We start from the raw sequence: 21,761 nt of genomic DNA on the forward strand, positions 1-21,761 counted from the left end.
ATATATTTGCTATTGTTATCCATAATTCTGGTGAAGAACCCTCGCCAGACTAAAGATAGCCGGAAGAAAAACCCGAAATGCCTCAAATACCTAATTATCAGAGAGAAAAAATATTGTAATTCGAGATCTTTCGAGATCAATAGCATAATAGGATCTAACATTTGAATTACAATCATTTCAAATATTATTTCTAAAAATTTTCTTCATACATTGCTTAATCATAATCTGACTCTTACACTTAAGGATTCTTATTGAAAAATAAAAATTTTTCCCCATAAATTATTGGTGAAAATAGAACACAATGGGGTCTTGAACACGCACGAATGCTTAGAGTTATTCAACAACTGTTGCCAATCGCACTAAACATTTGAAAATCCTGTTTTCCTTTTTTTAAGATTTGTATGGTGGCATTGTTGCCCATGTAAATGTCATACAAATGTGTTAATAAGACAAACAATTTGTATGGCCACCAAAGAATAGAATCGACTGAAATCCCCTTTGTGCGGCAAACAAAGGTTAGACAGGATGTGAAAATATGTGAATTGAAAACAAAAAATATCCTTTTCAAAATGTATTCTTATTTATTACACATATTACTTTGGCAAATCCCATATTGTGTTGCAATTTCAAGGACTATTTATGCAAAAGTTTTTATTGTCCTATTTTTCATATAGATGGGAGAACTTCTAAGATCGTTTCCTGTCTTTTACATGTCTGCTACGCTTCAAGCGACAGAAGATTGAAATCATATTTATTTGTCCTTTTATGTTTACGGCCCAAGTTTTTTATATGGAATAATGGGGTGAAATTCAGTCATTCATTTTTTTTATATCTGAATGAATGCTGCAAAAAATGATACAGGGTTTTTTTGCAGCATTCTGTAAGAAAGTGTTTTGACCATAAACATAAATCTTTTATGCTTAGCAAACAATTGTTTGTATTTTGTCAATAGAGTGTATAAAAATGTTAACTTTTCAATAACTGTGTTATTCAATGTATTAGGCATAGACTACATCAAATTAGGTTTAGCAGTAGAGAACCAATTTGTACAATAAAATGAAGCATTTAGTAAAAACTAGCATGTTCGTCGAAATCATACACTGAAAAACTTTTCGTGTCTCAGGAACAAAATTTTAGATAAGTCAAGTTTTCCTTTCACACTAAAAATGTTATTTAAAATCGAATAACAAATATTAGGGACAATTTTGGCATAGCTTATCATAAATTCGGGTTTATTGGCTCTTAACAAAAAAAAAAAAAAATTATATTTCGTTGTCTGGGTGCTGTAGCCGATATAAACAAACTTTTGTAGACTGCATTTTGTAACTCTTACTATAATTAGAGGTGTGCACGTGAGTATTTTGAGCAAGCACATTCACGACGGAAAATTTGAATCTAAAGATACAATATTTCAGTTAATTTAAGGACGATTTCTTTAAATCAGTAATGACTTTCTTTACTTTAAGAAAAATTTGCCTTAGTTCAAAGACATATGGCTCAGGGCCTGTGACTTTCGCGAAATACATTTACGACGGCATACATATAAACACAGAAAAATATTTCCGGAGTTAAACTAACGCTAAATTTAACTTATTTTTATTGGAAAAAATTATTTGTTAGTAGTTAAATTTTATTATTTTTTCGAAATTTTCTACAGCTTAATTAAATCTTACTTTTTTTAAGTATGTCTCAAAAATTTTATGAACTAAACGTGGGTATGAAGTTCAATGACCGTATACATAAGTTCAATATGAACTAAAGCAAACGAAGATTTTCGTACGATTCCCAAAAATAGTAAAAATGAACTACTGTATGGTTAAAATGGCGCCAATGATTTTCTTCTTTACTTTTTGTTAATTTTTTCTTCAATGAGAGGATGTAATTTCGTGAACTGCAGTTAAAAAGTACAACATGACATTAAATTTTTCTGGTTTTAACAACGCTTTGTGGAAATCTCAAAATGTGGAGTAAAATTTAGTTCAATTTTCGTGCGAGGTAGTTCATTCTTCCTATAAAACATTTCACCTTTTTTCAGTGCATATGTTGCAAAGGTCGTAAATATAATATAAAAACCGAATTTTGAAAATTTTTTAATTTAATTTTGTTTGACTCCCCGATACAAGGGATGCAAAACCTATTCTGCCTGCTAGTTTTATCATAGACCAATTAAAATAGAGACATACCTTGATAATTCACCATAGTGTTGTTAATTTGCAGTGCGCAGTCATTCCACTCAATTGCGCAGTCAAGTGACTCAATTTTTTTTTTGGAAAACGAGAATTACCATACAAATCAGTCAATTTGCATTACAAAAAGAGGTGGATGTATAGAATTTTACATGTTTTTCCAATATTTGGTGTTTCATCAAAAGAACAAATGAAAGAAAACAAATTAAAGCCAAATTTAAAAATCACTCAATTGTAGACGAAAAAGAGCCATCTACGGTGTGCAGACAAACTACAGCGCTGTGAATTCACTTTCGTTGTCTATACCTTCCTTGATCTATGGTTTTATATCTATTATTCACAACTTCAAAATATTCAGGGTTTGCAAGGTCCACAATGTCCATCCAAGCTGTTGCTGCAACACCGAATGATAAGCTAGAATTTTGAAATTTTTTTAATTACTAGTATGGAAACTGGATCTAATAACTGGATCAAGAAGTGATTTTATAAAATTCTCTCTAAACTATAGTTAACTTATGCAAAGCTTAAGTAGTGGGTTTTCTTCGCTATCAGTTTCTGCAGAAATTTGTTAATTTGTGAAAGGTTAGTTTTGAGTAACTGCACCATCGAGCAGTACATAGCGAATTTGGCTTGGAATAAGTTTATTCTCCAGCTTAACTTTTGTTAAAAAGTTTTAAGAACATTTCTGAGAATTGAAAGTTCTTCGCACATATCATCATCTTGTTTATCATCGAATTCGTTGCGCCATTTGTTACTTTTTTACATATACGACGCGTATGTGACGTTTACGATGTTTACAACTTTGCGACAGTCGCAGACCCAAAAAAGTTTGATACAAATGGGAGCCAAATTTCCAAAATGTGTGTGCTAAATTTAATTTAATTTTTTTTGAAGCAATGATTATAAACTTTATTGTAATTACATTGTTATTATTTTAAAGAAATTTGCCCTTGATATTTTGTAAATTGTGGATACTGAAATTAGCTTGCATAATCTTAATACAACGTAAATATTTGTTTCAGAGTAAACTTAACATTAATGTACCTTCAAGTGTCACACGTCAATTTGTTTCCAGTAAAATTACCCAGTTAAACAATTTAATGAATTTAGCAACGTACCATAAAAAAAGTGAACCCTATATTTCACTAAGCCGACTTAATTCTATTTTAGTTCATAGAATTATTACGTTTTAAGAAAGTTTTCATGTCTTTAATAATTGTTTGCGTACGTTTGTTAAGTTAACTGGAACAGAGGAAAAAATTATACACAAATGAAGCATAAAGATTAACTAAATTCGTGTCTCCCCCTAAATAGATCAGAATTTCTTAAAATTTGTAAATTTTATCAATAATGAGCCCATCATCAACTTCGTATGGTACTGTAGATCATTATCAATTTTAACTTCAATCTTTTCCTACAAACATGGGCATTTTCTTTAACAAGAGAAAAATGAGTTGTGTCGAATAAATTTTCTTGAATTTGGCGAAAATTATTTACTTATATTTGTGAAAATGACATCTGCGTGTTTACTACAGTGTAGTTACAATTTTCTAAAATTAATTTATTTTTTAAAAACAATTAACTAAAATTTTCTTTCCTGGTGGGTTTATTGTTTTTTTTTTAGTGTATTTGATTTATCTAATCCGATACATACTGTTAAACGTATTTTGGAACATAATACCCATCATATAACTTCATTGTTCCAAACTACCAAGGTGATCCTGTTAACTTATTTCGTCTGTCAGCACATCGCTCCTGCTACTATAGATCTCTTAATTGTTTATATTTATTTTTTCCTGGCTGTCGCTTCAATGTCATATAATCGTTTCGCAAAGAATCGGTTCAACATATATTAAAGTTCAGACTCGATGTCAAACCACATTCGGAAATTCATCTCTTTCCGCAAAAACAAAATTAATATTCTTCGTCCACGATAGCAAGGGGGCTATATTACCTTTGTCATTCTGTTTGTAACACTTCGCAATATTGGTCTCACACGCAGGGAAATGATTGGTTGAAATTCGTACAGGACAACTGATAGATAGTAGAATCACATAATTTTTAATTTTTATTATCTATTGCACCCAGAAAACAAATTTATTGCGACAATCAATTTTTTGCCATCCAAGTTATTTGTTTTATCTACACTGAAAAAAATATTTACGTGGTATTAAAGATTACGCAACTTAAATTTTAGGATGTGAAATTTACAAAGTAGTAAGGACAAATTTCTTTAAAATAATGAAATTTTAATTAAAATAAAGTTTATAATCTTTGCTTCAAAATTATTTTCATTAAATTTTGGACACAAATTTTGTAAATTTGCGTCCCTCCGTTAAAGTCGCGTGTCTTTGAACTAAGGCTCATTTTCCTTAAAGTAAAGAAACACATTTTTGAGTTAAAGAAATTGTCCTTAAATTAACTGAAATATTGAAACTTTAAGATAAAAACGCTTCAAATATAGGCTAAGACTTATTTTGAGGATTTAGCGTTTTTGGTTTAAATTTTCTTTGGAATTAAGAAAACGTTTTCACTTTGAAGTATCCGTTATAATTTGGATTTTAAACTAGCATTTGTTTGTACGTGAGTTCCTATATTAATAAACCGTGAAAAGAGTTTTAAAATGTGATAAATGTCATCTGTATCCTAATTTTAATTTTATTGGTCCTAGATTTAAAGCCAGATAGTTCGCTAAAAAATGTCTTTATTTTAAAGAAACCGCATCTATGGCTCGGAATCAATACCAAAATCCTTAAGGGAAGGTCAAAATCTTTGGATCCAAGTAAACTTTTTTTTGAGTGTACTATCGAAATACAAGTGATATAATTTTTGTTGTAAAATTGGGAACCACAGCAAATACAATTTCATTACATTGTTAGAACAATCATCTATTTTCTGGTGTAACTGTCTTTTGAACTGTCAGTGCAACCAGTATGTGGCAGTCATGAGGAAAATTTCTCTAATATCATGCAGTTTTTGTCGGCGTCACCCAGTTCAGTTCTCTGTCGGCTTTACGAAACGTAAGGAAAAGAGGATTTAGAACCTACTTTGTAGTAGGTTAGATGGCAGCCCGATGTATCAGGCTCACTTAGACTATTCAGTCCAGTGGTGAACTTCTCTCTTATCACTGAGTGCTACCCGATTCCATGTTAAGCTTAATGACAAGGGACCTTCTTTTTATAGCCGAGTCCGAATGGCATTCCACATTGCAGTGAAACCACTTAGAGAAGCTTTGAACCTCAGAAATGTGACCACCATTACTGAGGTGGGATAATCCACCGCTGAAAAACTTTTTGGTATTCGGTCGTAGCAGGAATCGAACCGACCTTGTGTATGCCAAGCGGGCATGCTAACCATGTACTAGCTGATCGTATTTTGACTTACATACTTACACCCTCAAAAAAAATCGCTTCTTTAACATATGTTCCAAACATATTTTGCAGGAAGCACATATATTATTGGATACTGCCGAAACATTAATATGTTTGTTTTATGTGAACATATTATATGTTTGGAAGCATTTTGAGCCCAAAAATATTATAGGCTTGGAAGAATTTTTCCCAAAGACGATTGTGCTCATTCCCTAACATACTCGTTATTTTCACTTCCACGAAATATTTTAATTCTTGGCACCTTTTTCTGTAATACAAATATATTTATAATATTTTTTTAAATTTTACCTTTCGCCTGCACGGAGAATCGAACCGAGTACCATACAGTTTGTAAGCCAACGCACTATCCACTGGGCTACGTAGCTGTCATGGTCACCAGCAGATAATTATCGTTATAAGTTACATTTATATAGCATAGTTTGCAGCGCCCACGAGCCCATGCAAACATAACATTATTTAGCAGAAACATACATTTGTTTGCCACGTGGAGCAGTGGTTAGCATGTCTGCCTTGCATGCAAAGGGTCGTACCAAATTTCATCCGATCCGGCAGAAATTTGGTACATGGTGTTGGTATATGGTCTCTAACAACCATGCAAAAATTGGTCCACATCGGTCCATAATTATATATAGCCCCCATATAAACCGATTCCCAGATTTGGCTTGCGGAGCCTAAAACAGAACCAAATTTCATCCGATCCGGCAGAAATTTGGTACATGGTGTTGGTATATGGTCTCTAACAACCATGCAAAAATTGGTCCACATCGGTCCATAATTATATATAGCCCCCATATAAACCGATCCCCAGATTTGGCTTGCGGAGCCTAAAAGAGAAGCAAATTTCATCCGATCCGGCTGAAATTTGGGACATGGTGTTGGTATATGGTCTCTAACAACCATGCAAAAATTGGTCCACATCGGTCCATAATTATATATAGCCCCCATATAAAACGATCCCCAGATTTGGCTTCCGGAGCCTCTAAGAGAAGCATATTTCATCCGATCCGGCTGAAATTTGGTACATGGTGTTGGTATATGGTCTCTAACAACCATGCAAAAATTGGTCCACATCGGTCCATAATTATATATAGCCCCCATATAAACCGATTCCCAGATTTGGCTTGCGGAGCCTAAAACAGAACCAAATTTCATCCGATCCGGCAGAAATTTGGTACATGGTGTTGGTATATGGTCTCTAACAACCATGCAAAAATTGGTCCACATCGGTCCATAATTATATATAGCCCCCATATAAACCGATCCCCAGATTTGGCTTGCGGAGCCTAAAAGAGAAGCAAATTTCATCCGATCCGGCTGAAATTTGGTACATGGTGTTGGTATATGGTCTCTAACAACCATGCAAAAATTGGTCCACATCGGTCCACATTATATATAACCCCCATATAAACCGATCGCCAGATTTGGCTTGCGGAGCCTCAAAAGAAGCAAATTTCATCCGATCCACATTATATATAACCCCCATATAAACCGATCCCCAGATTTGGCTTGCGGAGCCTCAAAAGAAGCAAATTTCATCCGATCCGGCTGAAATTTGGTAAATGATGTTGGTATATAGTCTCTAACAACCATGCAAAAATTGGTCCACATCGGTTCATAATTATATATAGCCCCCATATAAACCGATCCCCAGATTTGGCTTGCGAAGTCTCCAAGAGAAGCAAATTTCATCCAAGCCGGTTATAATTTGGAACATGGTGTTAGTATATGATCTTTAACAACCGTGCCAGAATTGGTCCATATCGGTCCATAATTATATATAGCCCCCATATAAAACGTTCTCCAGATTTGACCTCCGGAGCCTCTTGGAGGAGCAAAATTCATCCGATCCGGTTCAAATTAGGAACGTGGTGTTAGTATATGGTCGCTAACAACCATACCAAAATTGGTCCAATCACACAAAAATTGGTCCATATCGGTTCATGATCATGGTTGCCACTAGAGCCAAAAATAATCTACCAAAATTTTATTTCTATAGAAAATTTTGTCAAAATTTTATTTCTATAGAAAATTTTGTCAAAATTTTATTTCTATAGAAAATTTTGTCAAAATTTTATTTCTAGAGAAAATGTTGTTAAAATTTTATTCGTTTCATAATAAAATTTTCATCATTTTCAAAATTTTATTTCTATAGAAAATTTTGTGAAAATTGTATTTCTATAGAAAATTTTGTTCAAATTTTATTCGGTTCATAATCATGGTTGCCACTCGAGCCACAAATAATCTACCAAGATTTTATTTCTATAGAAAATTTTGTCAAAAGTTTATTTCTATAGAAAATTTTGTTAAAATTTTATTTCTGTAGAAATTTTTGTCAAAATTTTCTTTCTATAGAATATTTTGTCAACATTTTTATTTCTATAGAAAATTTTGTGAAAATTTTATTTCTATAGAAAATTTTGTTAAAATTTTATTTATGTAGAAAATTTTGTCAAACTTTTATGTCTACTACCTTGCCGTTGGCAAGCGTTACCGCAACTTAAGTAATTCGATTGTGGATGGCAGTGTTTAGAAGAAGTTTCTACGCAATCCATGATGGAGGGTACATAAGCTTCGGCCTGGCCGAACTTACGGCCGTATATACTTGTTTTTTTTTTTTTTTAATTTACACATTTATATTTATACTATATTAAATTTTTATAATGAAACTTCGAAATGTGGGTTATTAAAGATTTATAGTCATTAACAGTGCTTGATATAAACGAAATTGACTGGATAAAATATTATTTTGTTATTGCAAAAATAACAATTTTGTAACAAAAAACTGTTTTTGGTACAAAACTTTAAAATTTGGAAGGAATTCAAAAACTAACAAAAGAAGAACGTGGAGTCGAGTATAAACATACATAAATAATTTTATAATATAAACATAAATTTATTTAGGCGTGAACAGTTTTTTACTAGCATTTAACACCATCGGTATACAATGCCTTTTATTTTTCTTTAATAATTCATTTTAAAGAAAATAAACTTTTTAAATTGTTTTAGCTGCAAAACTCGAACTTAATGCCCGCTTTTATATTTGAAGGTGTCCGTCAACTCCTCGTGGACTACTTATTAATAAGGAGGAACTAAACTTTGTTTTTATACATTTTACTGTGTAATTTTTCACTATTTCCTCCTTATTTCATTTTACTGTCCCAACTCTAAAAAGAGTATAGTGCCCTTTCGTTATTTTTATGAAGACCCCTGATTTCTTTTAACGAACCAAGAAAAAAAGTGTGCCCATAATGCCAAAATGATAAACAAAACACATGTCCACACATACATAAAATGCTGCTCTCAAGGCGAAAACACAGGCTTTATTTTCAAATGTCTATTTTCTTGGCTCCGAATGTCCATTCTCTTTATTCAAATTAAATAATATTTAGACTTAGCATATCAAATTTTTGGCCTTATCATAAAACAGTTTTCCGAAACAACATACCAGCGGTTTCACAGAAATTGTTCTCTTTTGATTCTTTCGCTGTGTTATGTTGATATCTTTCGTCATCTCTCCCGGTTTCCATCTCTATTTCTTTCTTTATACTCTCTCTGTCGCTTTGGATAAAATATCACAACATATGTATGTTTAGTCGAAATTTGTAAATTTATATACGTTTGCATTCACACATATGATTTTTATGAAACATTTATGCCCCAACCATAATATATTCTAACATATTAACATAGATGTCCCAAACATTTAGTGTTAGTTTAAAAACATTATATGTTTGCACTTAAATATATTGTGTTTTAAAATTGTGCCCAAAACACACTTTGTTTATATCGGAACATATGAAAAACATATTTTTCTAAGAGTGTAGCTCTTACATAAATCTATTGTCCTATTTGCAGAAATTTGGATTTATTACCCACAACTAATTGACCGATTTTCTCTTTTTTAATAATGGGCTCAATATTAGTGGCATACTAACTCTTTTGGCGCAAAATAAACTAAAGCTCCTAATACACTAGCCAACAGTCGTTTTGTGAATTGGTTCTAGCATAATTTTTCTCATTGATTTTGACCTACTAAACACGAAACTTAGTTTTAAAAAATTTTCTGTCGATTGGTTTTCGAGATACAAATTTTTGAACGTTTTTTTTAATTTTGTATGAATTTTTATATGGTTTTTTCTGCCACATTTTTACTAAAAAACGCCGTTTTTTAACCTTTTTAAGCCGCCAACATCCAAACTACTTACCCGATTTGAAAATTTTCTGAGAATGAGTTGTAGACGGCTCAATTTTCTTTAATTTGAGTAGCACTAGGATCAAATAGGTCAAAGAAGACGAGAGATATGCTCAAAATTGTAAGTGTACCTCCAAAAATTAAAAAAAAGTTCAAAAATTTTGTATCTCGAAAACCAATCGACAGAAAATTTTTTAAAACTCATTTTCGTGTTTAGTAGGTCAAAATCAATGGGAAAAAGTATGCTAGAAACAAATAACAGAGAACATTTTGTTATTTGTGACCTAGTGATATTAGACATTTCTGTTCAGATTGTGACAAGACACCCATAAACATGTACCCCCCTTTATGTTCTCCAAAACCTATACCAATGATACCACAAAAATGCTTATGTTTACTAATTCAGTAGGGGTGGTTTAGGGTATGATATAGTCGGCCCCGTCCGACTTTCTACTTTACTCACTTGTAAACAGTTTCAAATTTAAAAACATTAAAAATATTATCCATTTGCAAAAAGGTGGATATCGTCCATATTCAGACAAAATATATCAGTTTACCAAATCTCTGTCAAATTTAAATTGCTCAAAATGAAAGAATGTTTATTGTTTAACATAAGCGGATCGCCTAAAATTTCCTAAATACTTCCCAAAATGTTTGTTATGTACATAATTTATTGTTAATAATAGTATTAACAACAAATCCAATAAATAAATTTATTTTCATTTTTCTTTTAATTATATCACATAATAATAGAGACAAATATTAGTTGCGTTAACAGTTTAATAAGCAATGGCGATGGACAACATGATAGTTGTGACTACTAATTATAATATAAAGCGGCCAAATATTTGTCATTCGACCAACTTCAAGAACAATTGTGAAGACAATAGTTGGTTGTCATAGCAAATTTTTTTGGTTAAAATTTGGATGGAACCAACTTATACGGTTGACAAACGAATTGGTTGCCCCAACAATTTGTTCTTTGTTTGCAGTGCCCATTAAGAATATTTATTCTGGGTCGTCATGAAAGTATGAATAGATCTAGCTATGTCCGTCCGTCTGCGGAATTTACGTGAACTTTCGAACGGAACAAGTTATAAACTTGAAACTTGGTATAAATAGTTGTTATTAATGCAGGTCAGATGATATTGCAAATGGGTCATATCGGACTACTAAGGATATAGCCCCTATATACACCGCCAGACGAACAAATTTCGGATCCGGTTGAAATTTTGTACGTGATGTTAGTATATGCTCTCCATGCAAAAATTGGACTATATCGGGTCATAATAGCCCCCATATAAACTGTTGCCAAGATTAGGTATCCGGAGCCCCTTCGAGTAAATGCCATTTGACTTCAAAATGGAAGATGCTTCCATAGATTCATATTTGAACACGGCGCTCCATATGTCGATCTCTCCATTTGATTTCCAGTACCTGAAATTAGGAATTTACTGTTATTTTGAATCCATTAAAAGTTATGGCTGTTTTAAAATATGTTATTCCACCTGCCACACCCATAGAAAGAACATGATCACATGTTTTAAGAGCAAAATGTTATATTTGGGTGGTGACCATTTAACATGGTTTTCTTTTCTCGGAAATCATGTATCTGATTTCGGCAAGCAGGTTATATTTGACGAAAAAATAACATTTTAGTGACAAACATGTTACATGGTCACCACCCAAATATAACATTTTGCTCTTGAAACATGTTTGAGGTGATCATATTCCTTCGCTGCGTGCACAAAAAATAATACAACCACTAATCAATCTAATCAAATGCAACCATACATCCTTTACTTTTGGACAATGTGTTTTAGCTTTAACTTAAACTGAAGCCCTTGAAACTTTTTGGATAATAGATACGTCACAAACCCATACTCGATAACTTTAATAAATATTTGATATGCTATGGATAAAGTAAACAAATAATTTCGTTTTCTGTCGTTAAATAAATCCTGACGTCTTAGATGCCATAGTCATGCCATTTCCATGTAAACGAAAGATATTTACAGCGTACTTCATTTTATATGTCTGGCAGCTTCTCTATTGTCATTCAAATATAATTTTAAAAATCAATGGCTTGACAATGAAAATATAAAGGCTCTTTTCATATTTTTGATTTGTTTTGAGGGGAATACCTCCACGTATTTTAGATGAGTTCTCGTTCAAATTATATCTCCTTTTCTTATGTTATTTTCTACGCACTTGAATTTTATGTGACTACAGAAGGTGTCTTATGGTTACACATACTCACACCGCATTTCATATGTTTGCATAATTTAAAAATTGATATTGTAACTTTCTGGGAACCAAAGTCATAATCAAATGGTGTAAAAGGTCTACGCTCTCATATATAAAGCCCTTGGGGTAGTATAAAGTTAAGTTTGTCCTAAAAAGCCTTTAGGACAACTTCCAGTTAAGAGTTTGCCACACAAATAGAAATTGACTTTTTTATCTTTGATTTTCCTTCACATAGCCAAAGGTTTTATTGCAGGAGTTGTGTCCACAAGTTGTTGCTTGTGCAATTTTGAGGCGGCATATCTAATCAAGAGTTCGATACATTGCAACGTAGTTTTTGATGCTTCCTTTTCATTTTAATTTTCACATTTTTGAAACTAAAAAAAACTAAATTCACATATAAAAAAAAAATACAAACTATTTGAATATATATATCAAGGCTAACGTTGAAAGGTGCCATGGTGCAAAAATAAAGAGGTATGAATACTATAGATAATTTGATTTGAAAATATTTTACCAATTAGGAAAGTTTAGAGACGATAAGACACTGTAAAAGTTTTTTGGAAGTTATTTGTAACATTTGAATGGAAAATGATAGCAACATTTTTCCTATAAGTTTATTGCATGTTTATGTGTTGCTGATGGGTTTCGCTGTTGAAAATTCCTCACTTCTGGAGGCCAAATCTGGGTCGGTTTATAGGGGGACTATACGTAAATATGGTTCAATTTGCAATACCATCCGACCTACATCAATAACCACTACTTATGCCTATAAAGTTTCAAGTCGATAGCTTGTTTAGTTCGGAATGAGGCGGTTGACCGACTAATTTTTCTCGGTCACTTGCACATATCAATAATTTGTCTACCTTTAATTTTGTTTCACTAACTCCGTTATGAATAGACTGTCCCCAACCAGAATATTTGCTCCCCCATCCTATGGTTGAGGGTATAATAAGCTTTAATATACATTGCCATCGCTTACTGTTACCACAAATAGTCCGTACACAAAAAAAAACTGAATATTTGAATCAAATACAAAAATTGTGATTTCAATTATTTTTGTATTTGATTTTCAGCTTATTACAAAATTCATGAATCCAATTACCAACATTGTAAATTCGTCGTAAAATTAATTTCAAATATTTTAATATTTGTATTGAGTAGAAAGGTAATTGGAATTTGTCATGACATTTAAATGATACTGTAATCAATCCAAATACATTAATTTAGTAAAATATACGATGTTTTTAATTACGGTCGTAATTGAACTGAGTACAATGTTTATTAAATTTTGTAGCCGAGATTAATTACTGTCGTTTTATAAATTTTATTACGATGGTAATCAATATATTTTCAGTTCAGTTCGGCCAGGCCGAAGCTTATGTACCCTCCATCATGGATTGCGTAGAAACTTCTTCTAAACACTGCCATCCACAATCGAATTACTTAAGTTGCGGTAACGCTTGCCGATGGCAAGGTATCTTAAAACCTCCTAACACCATCTTCTAAATTGTATGTAAGTCCATACGTGGTATATATTACATCAAAAAAGATCGATCCAATACGTATATAATTCAGTTTGACAAAGTAGACATAAAATTTTGACAAAATTTTCTACAGAAATAAAATTTTAACAAAATTTTCTATAGAAATAAAATTTTCACAAAATTTTCTATAGAAATAAACTTTTGACAAAATTTTCTATAGAAATAACATTTTGGTAGATTATTTTTGGCTCGAGTGGCAACCATGATTATGAACCGAATAAAATTTGAACAAAATTTTCTATAGAAATAAAATTTTGACAATGATGAAAATTTTATTATGAACCGAATAAATTTTTACAAAAATTTCTCTAGAAATAAAATTTTGACAAAATTTTCTATAGAAATAAAATTTTGACAAAAGTTTCTATAGAAATAACATTTTGGTAGACTATTTTTGGCTCTAGTGGCAACCATGATTATGAACCGATATGGACCAATTTTTGTGTGATTGGACCAATTTTGGTATTGTTGTTAGCGAGCATATACTAACACCACGTTCCTAATTTGAACCGGATCGGATGAATTTTTCTCCTCCAAGAGGTTCCGGAGGTCAAATCTGGAGAACGTTTTATATGGGGGCTATATATAATTATGGACCGATATGGACCAATTCTGGCACGCTTGTTAAAGATCATATACTAACACCATGTTCCAAATTACAACCGGATTAGATGAAATTTGCTTCTCTTGGAGACTTCGCAAGCCAAATCTGGGGATCGGTTTATATGTGGGCTATATGGTTGTTAGAGACCATATACCAACACCATGTACCAAATTTCAGCCGGATCGGAGGAAATATGCTTCTGTTAGAGGCTCCACAAGCCAAATCTGAGGGTCCCTTTATATGGGGCTATACGTAAAAGTGGACCGATATGGCCCATTTTCAATACCATCCGACCTACATCGATAACAACGACTTGTGCCAAGTTTCAAGTCGATAGCTTGTTTCGTTCGGAAGTTAGCGTGATTTCAACAGACGGACGGACGGACATGCGTAGATCGACTCAGAATTTCACCACGACCCAGAATATATGGGGTCTTAGAGCAATATTTCGATGTGTTACAAACGGAATGACAAAGTTAATATACCCCCATCCTATGATGGAGGGTATAATAATTGAGTCAAGTGCGTAGAATACTGATTTTTAGATGAATAAATACACCTAGAAAAATGTGTTTATGCTTTTTATTAGAAATAATGTTTGTATAAAGAAACATAAAGTCGAAAAGAGAATTTTACAGAATATCCCAGTCACACATATCCACATATCTGATTTAATGGAGACTCGAAAAAAGGGGGATTTGCACCACCTGCTCCAATACTCATTTAACATGATTTGTTTAATCGTCTCCACTTTATTTTTTGTAAAAAAAAAGAAGAATTTAGAAATAAATACACGAATTTATATATTTATAAGCTTTTTACCTTTTGTTCGGACAACCACGTACCATACACTAAGCCATGTAATTATGATAGTCATCAACTATTTTTTGTCGTTAATATAAATTGTTCCTTCATTTGCGTGGGTCTGAAAAAAAAAATTGGTGCGTTAGCGTGAGTGAAAAACAAAACTTGTTTGTGAATGCGCGTTAGTAAAATTTCTTCAAAATCACGATCACGAAGAAATTATGATAAAATTAACATTCAAGATAAAATTCACACGTTCGGGGCCAAAAATATTACCTCGAGAGTTTGTGCGACTGAAATTTCTCTCACGCACATATCCCAATTTAAGGAAACATTGTTTAAAATAAAGATACTTACCTACTGCAACACTACAAATGGTTTTTAATTAAACTTTTCGGATGAGCGCGAAGAATATTTTCGGGCTTTTTCTTTAAAGTCCCATAGAGGGTGATACGGTAAAAATTTGGTCAATATGAACTTTCTTTCAATTTTGCATTTAAAAAACCTGAACACCCCTCATTTTGAAGGTGTGTGTGTAGAATGTTGCTCCTATTTTGATTTTGGAATTCACTCTTCAGTTGTCAAAATGCCGTCCAAGCAAGAAGAGCAGCGTATCAAAATTTTTCTCGCGCATAGCGAAAATCCGAGCTACTCGCACGCAAAGCTGGCAAAATCGCTAAAAGTTGCCAAATCAACCGTTACAAATATAATTAAAGTGTTTGGGGAACGTTTGTCGACAGCCAGGAAGTCTGGATCGGGGGGAAATCGAAAACCGGAAGCCGCTGAGACTACAAAGAGAGTTGCCAGTAGTTTCAAGCGAAACCCTAACCTCTCTCTCCGAGATGCCGCAAATAAGCTGGGTGTATCGTCTACAACCGTGTATCGAGCCAAAAAACGAGCCGGACTATCGACTTACAAGAAGGTAGTGACTCCAAATCGCGATGATAAACAAAATACGACGGCCAAAGCGCGATCCCGGAGGCTGTACACGACGATGCTGACGAAGTTTGACTGCGTGGTAATGGACGACGAAACCTACGTCAAAGCCGACTACAAGCAGCTTCCGGGACAGGAGTTTTATACGGCAAAAGAAGGGGAAAGGTAGCAGATATTTTCAAGCACATAAAACTGTCAAAGTTCGCAAAGAAATATCTGGTTTGGCAAGCCATCTGTACCTGTGGCTTGAAAAGCAGCATTTTCATAGCTTCCGGGACTGTCAACCAAGAAATTTACGTGAAAGAGTGTTTGAATAAACGTCTGCTGCCTTTCCTGAAGAAACACGGTTGTTCCGTACTGTTTTGGCCGGATTTGGCATCTTGCCATTACGGTAAAAAGGCCATGGAGTGGTACGCCGCCAACAACGTGCAGGTGGTTCCCAAGACAAGAACCCTCCCAACACGCCAGAGCTCCGCCCAATTGAGAAATACTGGGCTATTGCCAAGCGGAACCTAAAGAAGACCAAAAAAACTGCTAAGGACGAGCAGCAGTTCAAGGCAAACTGGCTTTCTGCGGCGAAGAAGGTGGACAAGGTGGCTGTACAAAATCTGATGGCAGGTGTCAAGCGTGAGGCCCGGCAATTCGGATTTGGAAAAGCGAAATTTAATTTGATTTTTTAAATAAACGATTTCACCGATTTACACGCGTTTTCCCTTGACCAAATTTCGACCGTATCACCCTTTATGACAACAGTATTAGATTCTGTTTATATTTGTGTACTTATGTTTTTTTTTATAGCCTAGTAACGTCAATAGTATATTTTGTTTGGTTACCATGTGTTGAGCAATTACTTAGTGTACTAAAATCTATAACTTCTACACTTGTTCCAAGCGAATAAAGTAATTAATTGGTTGTGAATTCAGTTATAAGAGACTTTGGATATTTTAGACAGTTTTCCATTCAACCAATTATTTTCGTAATGACTTAAATCGTATTTAATTTTATTTTTTTATTCAATTATGCCATCATTTCATTTTTCATTTTTTTCTGTGTACCTATAAACTGATTTACATAATGTTTTTTTTTTTTTTTGAACCCTACTAAACACTACAAAAAAGAAAGTGAGTGAAGGCCACACTGAATAAATATTGTCGTGAGACCAAAGATTTAATGCCCTTAAAATACGAATGCGGATTTTGTTTAGCATACAAGACGCATTTCTCTGGGTCGGAGTCTGAAGATTTTGCTGGAGTCGGAGTCGTAAAAATTTTGCTCGACTCCGACTCCGGCTAAACCAAATTTTTTAAAATACTTCACATTTTTGTAACTAAGCCAGTTTTTACGCAAATTAGTTTCCATTGCGTTATTCATTCGATTAATGTACAGCATGATTGTAAATGAAAATTAACTTCCAATTACGACTATCTTTTTATGTTTCCTAGAATGTTAGACTAGCAGATGGGCTGGATCGATCCATTTTAATGCCCATATCAATTTATTTGAAATATTTCGAACAATCGAAATTATTAATTTTAATTTTATCTTAAGGCCATATACGTATGTGGAATATTGACAGAAACTTTTTTCAAAGTTGTTTTTTATAGAAAATTAGTCAAAATGTTATTTCTAGAAAAAGTTTTGTCAAAATTTTGTTTCCATAGCAAATTTTGTCAAAATTGTATTTCTATAAAAAATTTATTCAAAATTTTATTACTATAGAAATATTTTTTTCTATAGAAAATTTAGTCAAAAGTGAGTCAAAATTTTGTTTCTATAGAATATTGTTCAAAAATTTTATTTCTATAGAAAATTTTGCCAAAATTTTATAGTAATAGATTTTTTATTAGAAAATTTGGTCAAAATGTTATTTCTATAGAAAATTTTGTCAAAATTTTATTTCTATAGAAAATTTAGTCAAAATTTTGTTTCTGTAGGAGATTTCGTCAAAATTTTGTTTCTGTAGAATATTTTGCAGAATTTTGTTTACTACACAAAAATTTTTCTAAAATTGTATTTTTATTGATAATTTTTCCAAAATTTTATTTATATAGAAAAAAAATTGTCAAATTTTATTTCCATAGAAAATATTTCTATAGAAAATTGAGTCAGAATTTTGTTTCTATAGAATATTTTGCAAAATTTTATTTCTATAGAAAATTTTGTAAAATTACTACACAATTTTTTTTTAATTTTAATAATTTTTTTTAATTGTATTTCTATTCATAATTTTTTCAAACTTTTATTTCTATAAAAAATTTTGCCAAATTTTATTCAAAATTTTATTTCTATATATTTGGTCAAAATTGGATTTCTATAGAAAATTGTGCCAAAATTTTATTTCTATATAAAATTTTGCAAAATTTTATTTACTAGAAAACAATTTTTTTACTGATACTCACTGCTGAGTCGAAAACTTGTAGAAATGACTCAAATTTTTCAATGAATGAATAATAAATGCATTTTTGCGAAATTGTCTAAACAATTATAAATATTTCCCATATATTGCCCGAGATTTTGTAGAAGTCTGATACAAGGTTTTGTAGAGTATATTATAATCGGCCCGCCCGACTTTAGACTTTCCTTGCATTTTTATTTTTTGTTAAAATTGTGGGAATATAAACCTTTATATAGCTCGCAACAAATTTAAAGGATTTTATTTGGTATCAATAATTTTGGTCCACAAATACATATACTGTTGGTATCTTCTCATATTATGATGGGTATTTATATCATTATTTTATTTATTAAACATTGCCCTAAATTTGAAATATAGAGTTCAATTGGCATCTAATGTGAAATTAATGTGAAATTAAGACCTTTTTTGCACATATAAATAAATACGATACTTTATATCGTTCCACTTACGGTACTACAAATGAGTGGTATTAAAATGAGATTTAGTTATATTACCCGGAGTCGACTCCGGAGTCGGAGTCGAGCTGATGAAAAATGCTGGAGTCGGAGTCGAGCAAAATTGGCTCGACTCCACAGCCCTGGGCAGCCGCCGCACAGTGGGTTGAGCGGTAGGCAAAGTGGCGATTAATTCAGGAAAGCCGTAATTTTAAAATATTGTTATTTTTTATTGATGGATATTCATAAATACATAAAAAGGCATAACTAGAAACAACAACAAAAATTTTTAAAATTGATGTTTTAATCCTTTATAGCCTTTTTTGTATTTTGGAAAAAGTGGTCTTATATCACAATTTTCGCTGTAACTTTTCAAAGAAAAACGATAAATTAGGAAATGCAATTGAAAATTAGAGTATACTTAATGTGCTTTTAGAAACAAAAAAATGTTCTTAAAAAATAAAAATTAATAAATATTTAATCTGTATTACATTAGAAAATATTATTATATCTTATTGAACAATATTCATAAAAAAACATAGTATAAAAATAAAACAAACAACCATTAAAGGAAAAAAATAAGTAAAAAAAATATAATTGTACGGTTTTTTTATTTACTTCATTTCATTAGTTTTAAAAGTATTCATAATCATCATTTACTTCACAACCATTATAAAATTAATTTACTTAATAATAATAATGTTCTTCTTAATCATCATACAATTCGTTAACATAATCTTCATCTTCATTATCTTCATCATCTTCGTCACCATTATCATTTTCATTTTGGGTAAGAATAAGTAACTCCAATGCAGTCTAAGGCATTTGCTGCATTTTCATTTTGCAACTCTTTCTCTTGCTCGAAATAAATGGATCTGAACTTAGAAGAAATCTATTAAAGACGTCTTCTATTGTATTTTCCCGACTGAATTTACGGGAAAAGTGCTCCCATTAGTTTTTGAAGTCCTTATTTCTGGCTTCCTGATATTCTTCAGTTAGCTTACGAAGCTTTGTAAGTAATTTGGAATTAATTAATTAATTTTTTTTTTCGTGAGTGCGCGTGATTTAAAATTACTCACGTACCCACCTCTAATAAACTGCACACTCAGTAGCTACAATAACAAATACTAAACGGAATATAAAGACAAAAGCTAATAAGGTCAAAGTGATTTTTTGTTTGTTTTATTTTTTCATATATATTTTTAGCGACTGGAGTTATTTTACAAATTCTTTAATAAGTCAAAAAATGCAACAAAAAGGCAAAAAGATGTTTTGGAATTTATAAGCTGAAACTTCATATTTTAAGAAAATATAAGCAGTTTTACTAAGTTTCACCGATAATTCAGTTGAAATCCAATGCAAACATCAAAAATACCTCATTTTTGGAGCAATTTCCTTATATTTTTTTTCAGTATTTCCAAAACATTTATCTAAACAAACAAATATTTATCATATGCTCAAATACCTGAAGTAGACGGCTCTATTATAAAATTTTCACTTTTAGAAGTCTTAATTAAAAAAATTATCACTGGAAATATGCAAATTTTCACTTTTAACCAATGCGCGCAAAAATAATAATAATTATTGAACTTTGAAGACACACTGCAAATAAAGTAAACGACTAAGAACTTTTATTTTGGCAAGTAGTGATGTAGAATTTTATCTTCTTTCACCCGGTACCAAATACGGTTATTAAAGTTAAAGTTCATCTTTTGAATTAATCGCCAGTTTTGATGGATTTCAACCCTCTGTGCGCCGCCGACAAAAATGGGTCGGCTTCATTCTCTGATTTTGATCAGGGTTGGCTTGTCGCAAACCGTGACTTTTGCGACATACGTTTACGACGGTATAATACATATGTCGCAAAAGTCGTAAACCTAGTGTAGAAAACCTAATTTGGAATTAAAGAATTTATTAATTTAATTTAGTTAATTTAATTTAGTTAATTTAATTTAGTTTAAGTTAATGCAAAAATGCTTTATATTGTATTTATTCTAAACTGTACTAGATTTACGTCTCTCATTCACAATTTCAAACTATTCTTGGTTTTCGTGGTCCACAATGTCCATCCAAGCTTTAGTTGCATCAACGAATGACCAGCTACAATTTTGAAAATGTTTAATTAGTATGGAAATTGGCTCTAATAAGCCATAAAGTGATTTTATAAAATTCTCTCTTATGTATGGCTTAAGTAGTTTTCCTTCCTTCCAGTTTCTGCAGTAATTTGTGAAAGATTGACCATGAGCGATTTCCGACCGTCACGTTTACTAATTTTGGCTTCGAGTTTCGAATTGAAATAACTATATTCTCAAGTTTTTTAAACTCGTTAATAATTCCTGACAATTGAAACTTCTTTGCATATGTCATTATCTTGGATATCATTCGCTGCCTATCTGAAGGGTCTAAAGTATTTGGAGTTTGCGACGTTTGCTACTTTTTCTACATTTACGACGTGTATGTGACGTTTACGACGTTTACAACTTTGCGACAGTCGCAAACCTTAAAAAGTTTGATACAGACCATATCTGATTTTGATACGAGTTTGTTGGACATTAATATTAAGGAATTATTATTAAGAGTTAAAAAAAAATGACAGATACCAATCTCTGCAAGTCTAACTACACATATGTGGGTATATAGAAAATTAGTGTAGATGTGTTAGGGTTAGATATTATAATTGTGAAATCCATTTCTAGGTATTTCCAATGGATAAAAATCTGCGGCTCAGCCGTTAATCTGCCGTCGCCGAAAGAAAAATTTTGAATTTTGACAAAAAGCAACAGGTTGTTTCAATCTCTTCTACTTTCTACTTTCAGATTCATTTCGTAACACCTCCAAATTATGCCGAACACTATTTATTGAGTGGAGTGTCACGTATTCAATCTTTCCTAAACTTTCTATCCTATTTAAAAAGGAATGTATTTGGAACCATGTGTCTTGTCTTGAGGGTCGAGCATATATTTTTTTATTTATCTTCCAATTTTTACACAAAAAATAAGTTATTGT

The 21,761-nt window shown here is 32.0% G+C and overlaps 1 long non-coding RNA gene across 1 annotated transcript; it reads right to left on the reverse strand.

Annotated features, from left to right (window-relative positions):
- Positions 1–10,423: 10,423 nt before the first annotated feature.
- Positions 10,424–12,421, reverse strand: LOC142230232 (uncharacterized). The gene is made up of 2 exons (XR_012720613.1): positions 12,031–12,421; positions 10,424–11,207 (listed from the first exon to the last, which is right to left on the reverse strand). It is a non-coding gene; the product is annotated as an uncharacterized LOC142230232 (long non-coding RNA).
- Positions 12,422–21,761: the final 9,340 nt, after the last annotated feature.

The sequence above is a fragment of the Haematobia irritans genome, chromosome 3 (genome assembly GCF_050003625.1).
Source record: "Haematobia irritans isolate KBUSLIRL chromosome 3, ASM5000362v1, whole genome shotgun sequence".
NCBI lineage: Eukaryota > Metazoa > Arthropoda > Insecta > Diptera > Muscidae > Haematobia > Haematobia irritans.